This window comes from Montipora capricornis, chromosome 4, assembly GCF_036669925.1.
Source record: "Montipora capricornis isolate CH-2021 chromosome 4, ASM3666992v2, whole genome shotgun sequence".
In the NCBI taxonomy this organism is placed as follows: domain Eukaryota; kingdom Metazoa; phylum Cnidaria; class Anthozoa; order Scleractinia; family Acroporidae; genus Montipora; species Montipora capricornis.
The window spans coordinates 30,346,775-30,356,774 of record NC_090886.1 but is presented as its reverse complement, the minus strand read 5'-3'; the positions used below and the strand labels follow the sequence as shown (position 1 = coordinate 30,356,774).

At 39.3% G+C, this 10,000-nt stretch overlaps 1 protein-coding gene and 1 pseudogene across 1 annotated transcript in view; both read right to left on the bottom strand.

Moving 5' to 3' along the window:
* LOC138046513 (uncharacterized) overlaps positions 1-10,000 on the bottom strand; it is a 157,673-nt gene that overhangs the window by 21,287 nt on the left and 126,386 nt on the right. The window lies entirely within an intron of this gene.
* LOC138044885 (uncharacterized) overlaps positions 9,632-10,000 on the bottom strand; it is a 1,332-nt pseudogene continuing 963 nt past the window's right edge.

Here is a 10,000-nt window from a genome sequence, read left to right as displayed (position 1 = left end):
CCTGGGCTAACAGCTAGTGGACCGTCCCTGGAACCAGAACCACCAGCCACAGTTCAGTGTATGACTGACCCTCCCTTCGCAACGGCTACACCAGTCACTCAGTCCTCTTGTGTAACACCGTTGGCTCCAATAAGTGATCTGTCTGCTTCTGAACCTCCCACTCAAAGATCAGAAACTCCACTGAATCAGGGTCTGTTCCTGAACCAGGGCCTTCTTTGGCGGAACATTCAAGATCCAAATTACAAGTAATCTCAACTGGAAATCTTCTTCAAAGACAACAATCAATTAGAAATGACCGATGCATGTCATGCATGAACTTGGAAAGTCAACCAAGCATGGGGACCGCTTCAAAGGAACAGACATTCGGACATTTTCTTTCCAACATAAATGCAAGAGGAGTTAGAAATGGCACATTACAATTGCATTTTGATGGGAAGAAATTGGAGCAGGTCACTTTGAATGTAAATCATGCAGAGACAATTTCAGTCCCTGCTACTTACTTCAATGACAATGAATATTCTGAAATTTTGGACAATGTAGCGAGCAAAGAAGTGTTTTTCCAGTTACCTGAAAAACTTAGGATCTACCTCAAGTGGCCCACTTCACAGATTTCCGAGTTTGATTTGGGAAATGCGCGAGCTTGAAAGGATGGATGAGGACCCCTGCAAGTATGCCAACAAACTCAAACCTGATGCATCTCATGGCTCTTCAGACCCTAAGGATTACATATTTGGCCTAACCGTGGGTGAAATTGTGAGATATTTGGAACTGGCTGATCTATATCATGGCTTAACTCTGTTGAGATGTGGATCCTCAAAACTGTACCCGTATTTGATCAAACAAGTTGATGTTTTCCCTCAAATGCTCATAGATCTTCCTTTCCATTCATTGTTACGGGGAGGTACCGGAAGGTGGTGAAAGAACCCATTACCTGCACCAGTGTTTGTATTTTGGGCATTCTGCAAGAGGTGGACGGTGGAAATGCCAAGATCCCATCATTACCATTTTTAGATGGTACTACAGGCTCCTGAGGCGACGCTTAGCTAAATGCCCACCAGTAGTGCAAGAAGCCTATGAACAGTATGTGAAGAAGAAATTTCAAGAAGATGGGCTTGATAACAGCAATGAAATGAGAGTTGCAGTTGGGGATCCATCAGATACTAGTGGCCTACAAGCCATGCCTCCTGTTGAGTCCAGTTCTACATCACACCAGGCTGATTCCCTTTGGAACCTTCAGATCCAAGCACAGAGAAATCATCGGCCTCCTACAAAGGAGGTGACACAGTTTTTGTTGAAAGAGAGGGAAAGGTCCTGAAAGCTATGGTTTGTGACCCCACAGAAAAAAAGAGTCAAAGTGGCAGTGAATGCCAAAGAACGTCCTGTTTTAATGGAAATTTCTAACCTTCATGAGCCAGTGCCCCAAGTATTGAGAGGATTGACATTTGCTATTTCTGGGCGACTGAATGACAAAGGCAAAACCGGGATCACTAATGCTGAACAGCTAAGGCCAGTGATTTTACGCAACAGAGGAAAGGTGTTTGACAAGGACATTTCAAAAGTCTGTGATGCCAGCTTCATCATGGTCACATCACAAAAGGAATTGGACAAGGACATAAAAAAAATAAACAAGGCAATTATACATGTGTATCGCTACAAGTGGCCAATACTTTCGAAAACTTTGTTCTTCATGCCGACAAAGAAAAAGCCTTGCCCGAGATCCAGCAACATAAGTTAAATTTAACAAACTTAGACAATGCCCCTGCCAGCTCTTTACTGCAAGTCAAACCTGTGAGACAAAGTGAACTGCTTCGCAGTAACAAAAGAAGTGCACATAGGGACTTGAAGAAAGTGTTGCGTATGAAGCGCAAGTTAGGACAACTTGAAGAATCCAACTGCGTACCACAGAGGGAACCAAAACGAGCTGCAAATGGGTATATTGTGTTTTTGAAGCAGATGTATGCCTAGTTTGCCCAAGATTACCCTGACAAAAACTTAAAGGAAATTAATTTCATGCTAGCACAAAAGTGGAAGTCTATGAGTGAGGAGGAGAGGGCAGAATTTGCAGAAATTGGCACCTCTGAATCTCAGCAAAAGAAGGAAGAATGGGGCAAAGTATTGGTAACTAGAAGCACTGAACATTCAACACATCAAGGAACTTTAGCCTTCTTGCGCACAATATGACATTGTATTACGTTGGGTGGTCACTTTCTGGAAACAGAAAACAACAGGAATGTGTCAAACTGTAGCCTAAAAAACAGTATTTAACTAGAAAACAAAGCAGTTATTTACAAATTTTGTGACAAATTTTGTGACTACAGACATGCGAGGCCTTGTGTGTGATTCTCTTATGCCTTATCCTTCAAATGTGAAACTACTGTAGGAGTGATTTAAAATCTTTCTAAAGCATTTGACGTTCTTAACTATCCAATTCTGTTTACCAAGTTGGAACATTATGGTATCCGTGGTCTGGCTCTGCAGTGGATTAAAAGCTATAATTCTTGCTGCCAACAATTTGTTCAAATGACAATTTAATCTAGACTGTTCCCCAGTGCAGACCATTAAGTCCAACTTAAATAGGATTTTCACACTGCAACGGATTTGCAAATGTTGAAGCTTCAATTATATTTGAAGGCCTTGGAATAACACTATGCTAAGTTGGTGTTTTTTCCCCTCAAAAATAGCCGATTTCTCACATACAGGCTTGTTCATTTTTTGGTGGTTAGCATTGCCCTGTAGTTCATTTTTCGCTATTTCACACCTCGTTGTGGAGTCATTCAATTCATTCTCTAAACATAGTGTGCATAGCAGTGTAAGATTAGTCGAGTATGGCAAGCTGGCTTTGTGAGCCTTAAGGTAATTCCCTTGAAACTGGCCATAATTACTATTCATGATATGAACATTAAAAAAATCCAATAAAAAAATTGGGTCACCGTGCTTGGTTATGTCACTGTCAGCAGGCTTTTAAAATGGCGTATTTTTACTAGTTGTGCGTTAAGTCTCAGTTACTTGAAAGACACAAAATTTTATCTTCAAAGTAAAGCTTCTTTTATTCAAATAAGCAGTATTGCTTCATTTATGCCGTTTTTGATTGCTTGGTTGTGGGAATGTTGCACTTTTTTGGACAGTGAGTTCCGTGGTTAGCTTTAAGTCCTTTCCTTGGGCAAAATACACCCCGTACGGAACTATTTTGCAACAAAAACTCATGTTCTACTATGAAACTTTTTTTCTTCAAATATGTTTTTTATTAGACTGTTCTTAGCAAATACCTGAAAAAAACATTTTATCTCATTTGCAAAGCATCTTGTTCCCTCTAAATAATTATTGTAACCGATTGAAGCCATGAGCTTGAAATCGCTAGCTTTTGTGCAGAATCCTTCCCTTTGTAGTAAACTAGCATTTAGCATAACACACAAGATGGTGGGTTTCAACCACTTTATTACCTAGGCATCGTGGGTATAGCCGCACCCAAATACTAATATGTTACACCCTTGTTTTGCGTCTCCATGTAGGAAAGAATGCTCTTTCTCTAACTTTCAACAAAACTAACACTTTGCTGATCTATAGTAGATCCAATCCGATTGGTGTGACATACCAAGATGGTATAATGAGAATTATCTTAAAGGCAATCATAAAAAGTATGGTGCAATGATTTTGTGTAACAGGGATACGGAAGCTGCAGCAATTAATATCACAATTGATGGTGAGAATGTCGAATCTAAACTTTCCCTTAAGCTTCTTGGAGTGACACTTGACAGTAGACTGAACTATAGTTCACACATAAGTGATATTTGTAAGAAAGCAGGAAGCAAAGTCGGTGTTCTTAATCGACTCAAAAAACTGGTTCCTACTCATGCCTTGCTTCAGTTGTACAAGGCTGGGGTGCTACCGAATTTAACCTACTGCCACATGGTCTGGCATTTTTGCAGAGCATCAGACACTAAGAAGCTAGAGAGGGCACAGGAACGAGCTTTGCGAGCTGTATTCAGTAAGAATACAGACTACAAGACATTTTAATTTTAATGTATAAAGTGAAACATAATTTGGTACCCAAGACTATAATTGACATTTTCCCTATCTCAAATAGTAAATACAATTTACGTAACAAGGATTTTTCTATCCCTAGGGTAAACACTACAAAATACGGCAAACATAGTATCCGATATTTAGGACCGTATTTATGGAGTAAAATAAATATTAACTTACGTCAAAAAACGAGCCTTGAAGCATTTAAACACGCAATCCGAGGTATGGACATAAAAGGATTATTGGACGGGAGCTGTAATTGTCAAGTGTGCCAGTCCTGACGATAACTTCTGATTTTAGTCCCTTTTTAAATTATTTATGTTTAACTAAATTAGTAATGTTAGTAGCATTGTAAATAATTAACTCTTTTTACAGTTAATCGTTAACTGTATTTAAATTTGTAAATCTTTACATGTATCTATCAATTTTATCTTTTTAATCTTAATTTTATTGATCAATTTTAATTAAGTGTCCCCAATTAGCTCTTAGCTAAGAGCTAAATAGTTATAGACACTTGAATAAAGTTTATGTATGTATGTATGTATGTATACATCTCTCACTTACCCATTACACCATCCATAACATACCCAATGTGCCAACAAAGAGGTATTTTTTTTTCAAAAAAATAACTCAAAAATTGGTGTTCACCATGCTCGTTTGAGAGAAAAGGAGCATTTATTTTGCTATTGAGCTTACTTTGAGGGAAATCTCTTACTTTTTGTACGCGTTTGAGCTAATGACGCAAAAGTCATGCACCCACTAGGGATGTGCAATGCAATACTAAGGAATTACTTATAAGTAGAGTCAGTGAGTAGACTAATTATTTGGAAAATCTCTCACTCGTTTATTTTTAGTAACAAAGAACAAAACCTAAGTTTACACAGTAGGAGCATATACCTTGGCCTAATGCCAAGGTGTCCATTACCCACAAGTTTGACTCAATTGAACAATGGAATACTATACAACATTATAGTTCACCGCAAAATTTTTTCTGATTCTTATTGGTTTAAACTGATCACGTGATGCAATAGTGTTCATCTGCATAGAGACACGATCACCCCATAGTGCCCATCTGAGGAAAATACCTGGATGGATAGTAGTTGTCCGCGAAAATGTTTCTGTAAACAGGTGGCTTATAGGAAATAAACAACTGCAATTGTATTCAGTGGGTTTTTGTCCGTTTTCTTTTTTCATCTAAAAAAGTTTAAAATAATTCAATACATGATTTCTGAACTGGCACACAGAACAAAATTTAGTGGTGGACAATAATGACAATAGAGTGTTTATGTCTCAGAACTATTGGTCTCGTAGTTGCCACTTGGAAATTTGATGTTCTTATAAATATAATATTTGCCCTCAAAGCTTTGATTCTCGTGCAAATATTTGTTTTAAGGATATCAAATTTTCGCGGGGCAACTATTAGCCAATAGTTCCTCGACAGAAACACCATTGTTTAAATAGGAAGAACGCTATTTACAATGACGAAATTCCTCAACAGTGTTGAGATTTTCCTATGTGATCATTCAACAATACTATACAAAAATAGAGAGGATGTTATTTAGAATGATAATATCTAAAATTCCTCAATGAGGTTGAAATTTTCCGATGTGATCATTCAACAATACTATACAAAAAATGAAGGATGTTATTTAGAATGATAATATCTAAAATTCCTCAATGAGGTTGGAATTTTCCTATGTGACTATAAGGAAAGAGAAAAGTGTATGGAGCACAGAACGACTGTCAAACAGAAAGAAAAAATGAAAAAGCCTACATGTATGTTCAAATAAGTTGAATCAGATCAATTATTGCATCACATAATTTCCAGTTATCAGCCATCCTATGTTCCAAACATACATTACATTGTATAAAACAAAAACTAATACACGCACACAAGTGAAAGGAACATTTGACTCAGAGTAGGAAAAATTAAAACGTAAACTCATGGAAGACTTGTGGACATACAACCTGATTTGACAAACATACTTGAAATGAGAATGGGGGTTAAGAGGCTCTAAAACCTTGACATCTCATTTGGCCCCAATTAATGAGTCTAATTTTGAAATATCTTTTCCTTTGTAGACAACCTGAATTTGATTCTTACTTGGTAGACCAAAGATCTGGGTGTCAAGCAGAGAATCAAATACACCAAGATGGAGTGGCTGTGCAGGACGAGTGGCACTGCATGAAATGCCAGACCACACACCTTGGCGTATTTGACTTGCTAAACAACTCTTTCTTAGCTCTAGCAAGTAAGAAACATTTCCAGTATTTCCCTCTTGACAGTTTAATACCCATTCCCAACCCTTTGAAATAATGCCATCCACTCTTAACTCCTAACCGGAGAATTACATGCAACATTGTTATAACTAATTCGCTCTGAATCTTTTACTGTACAAGAAACACCCTGACTTAAACTGTTAACCTTAGCATTAAGTACAAAAGAATAAGTAAATTCATTGGCCATTTTTGAAATTTGTGTGCGAACAAAAACCAATCCAGGAGCAAAAGACAAGTTATAAAAAGACCAAACCCTCATGACAGTCCCACCAGGCAAAACATGAAAACAAAACTCTAAATTTTTACTTTCATCAGTAGACGGATTAGCTCGAACAGTTTCTGCTGCTGCTGCAACTGGCTGAACTGCTTGCCCGGCTTGCACTTCAGTATTTCTCTTTTTCCTCGATCTCACTTGGCTTTCCTCTACTTCTCGTGTGCATTCCAGTTCCCATAAATTCACTGTCCTGATAGAGGAGTCCAACAGGTTCACAGTCACCTAAAAGAAATAGCATTCCAATAATAAATAACCAGTTGCAACTTTGTCCGATAATTGTTAATTATTATCCATATATACTTGCACAGCAAAAGGTGAATAAGGCAGGTTGAGACCACATGTAAGCTACTTTACTAACAAGCTGGGATAGTGCACATGCATAACTTGTGCAGAAACAAACAAATAAAATAAACACTTTCCTATCTTGAAATACTAGCTCTGGCCACAAAATTAATTATGCTATATTAAAATAGTTCAACATTGGAAAGCCACAAGAAAAAACAAACAAGTCCCAATAATTGATATACCTGCCCTTCTTTCTGATTTTGTCATGGGTAAAGTTAACCTCTGCACCCAAAAATCTTATTGTTAATTGGCACATATAGCATGGTGTGAGGAAACCGGTAATTTCACCCGATACATTATTATCTTGTAATTTCTTCGGAACCAAAGAATAGCCAAGAAAAGTTGTGATTCTTAACAAATTCTCCCCACCAAAGTTGAAAGAAATGCATAAAAGTGGTAAGGGGAATATGCTGTTAACAGAGATTTCCGTAAACAAACACGCACTTGAGACTGTTGAGCTTACTGATTTTCGGATAGGATCAGACTATCTGACTTTCACTTCCTCCCCAGCGAGGTAAACAACATTGCCTGCTATAAGCTTCTTCAGGTTTGGACTCTAAGGAGAGAATCATTTTCGAAAGATGTAAGCATTTACAAAGCACATGTGTGGAGACTCGAGATTGTGAACAGTGATAAATCAAGGGTGATAATCGGCACATTTCAATTCAACTGAAACTTTACCTTCCTATTTGCAAAACGGCGAGGAACCAAAACTTCATCCAATCTCTCCCTTCCTTCAGAAGGATCGAAGGTCTCCCTGTTCCACTGCGTCTTCCATGGAGGAAAGGTCACGACGACAGATCTTTCACATTTATCAACTATTTTGGCTAAATGCCAAACGCCAAATTGATCAACACCTTCAACATCTTGTCCCACAGTGAAATCCATGGCGATCGAAGGAAGTAAACAATCTGGGAAACGCTCGACTCCCTGCTCTCACGTGAATGTCTTGAATGCATGAGCGCACGTGCATTTAGCGACAACGACATCAGAGTCTATGATTGGTTGAAATTTACGATTTGTTACGCAAGAATGAACTGATAAGAAGCTTGCAGCTCGAGGTTAAGAACATGAATTTCCACTTTGGGTAACCGAAACTAGTCATTAAGAGCTCTTTTTAAAGCTCTCAAACCGAATTACGTAAATGTGGATCAAAGTTGGAGGAAAACGCTGACGCATGGAATCTCTGCAGTGATTTTGTCGCCTTCATCCACGTGTCAACAACAAAAGATCTTCGGAACTCTACGATTTTCTAAGCAGGAATGATTTTAACGATAAGAAGCGTGCCGCTCGAAGTTAAAAACATGAATTTCTACTTTGGGTAACCAAAACAAGTCGTTTAAGATCTCTTTTTAAAGCTCTCAAACCGAACTAATTCCATAGATGTGGATCAAAGTTGGACGTGTTTTACAGAAAACGCTGACGCATGGATCTTCGGACATTTACGATTTGTTATGCAAGAATGAATTGATAAGCGTGCCGCTCTAAGTTAAAGACATGAATTTCCACTTTGGGTAACCAAAACAAGTCGTTTAAGATCTCTTTTTAAAGCTCTCAAACCGAACAAATTCCATGGACGTGTTTTACAAAAAAGGCCGACGCATGGAAACTCTGCCCTGATTTTCCCATGTCAACAACAAAAGGATATCTTTACAACTTCACTGCTTTGTTCTAGTCTTCTCAATTGGTTTCAAGGGCTTCCAGACTAAGATCTCACCTTTTTTAAAAAAAGGAAAGCAGAACTTGTTTCACAGTACTTCGGTTATCCTCAAACACTTCTTGAACTGACTCGAACTCAATACCCAGAGGAATAGAATTGCGCCTTCAGGCAAAAAATACAGCAGTCTCACCCTTTTTGCAATGACACACTTAAATCGAGGTGAAGTTGTAATGAACAAATGAGAAACCGCCCACATAACCCAAATAAAGGGTAAGTTGAAAATAAACAAAAAATGCCACAGGGAAAAATGAAAGGCATAGCAAACAAAATGCAAAATTAGAAAATAGATTAATGTCACTGTTCCTTGGTATCAAGATAGTTAGCTTCTGAGCCATAACGTAAGGCGCAATAGGATGAGACAACAGATGTATTGGCGTTTTTTGAGGGGAACACTGCCTTTTGACTGGTTAGCCTATGTGACTTCCGGATTGCGTGATATAGAACAACCTCACTTATTTCCCCAGCACTACGAGCTGATTGGTAAACAGCACGTGCTGGATCGCACAAGAGTATTGGTTAGCGAGCAATGTACAAAGCCAAATGAGCCAACAAGCTTAAGGAAAGTCGCTGTGCAGACTTAACGACCACAGATGGGTGCAAGGCACTGCATCCCCCAAGCCAAACATGCAAAAACTGGTCGGTAACAGAGGCCATCTGCGGGGCAACTGAATGTAATACGCTCTGTGATGTATGAATATAGAGCTGGTAGCAGTCAGAAGTACCTTAATAAGCCAATCTGGCACACCGGCAGCAGCAGCCGTAGATGGAGCCCCAATGCAAAAGCTATGCCCCTTGAGGCTATGGTGGGGAAGACCGACCACCATGCCGCTATCCCGGAGAAGTTGGGCCACAACTGGCCTGGTAAGATAGCGGTCGAATTGAAAGCGCAAAAGTGGTCCCTGAGGAGGCGTGGTTAGGAGGAAATATCTACGGATGGCCATAACAGCACAAATGGGGGAGAAAGTACGAGCGAGCGTGAGGCAGTGCCCTCACCGGAATGCATCAGTTTTTGACGACTTTATGCGAACTGTCATGTACTGCGGGCAAGCTAGATTGGGATGGAAACCAATGCAATCAGTGGAAAGATCAGTTCTGGAACGAAACTGACTGATACCAGGGTAAGTAAACTCGCTGCAGTGGAGAAATGCAAAAAACGCTAAAGTAAAGGCGGCCCAGATCATAGAAAAATCCCTAGGACTTAGCCAGGACTGCAATATAGGACGGATGGCACAAAGTACCCCAGGGGTAACCAGTTGGCGACGAATTTGCCCGTCGCCCTGAAAAGAGAGAACCTTGCCCAACAGAAGCTTGCCCTTTATGGGATCGAGGAACCCTGCTGTGATATGGAGGTTACGAAC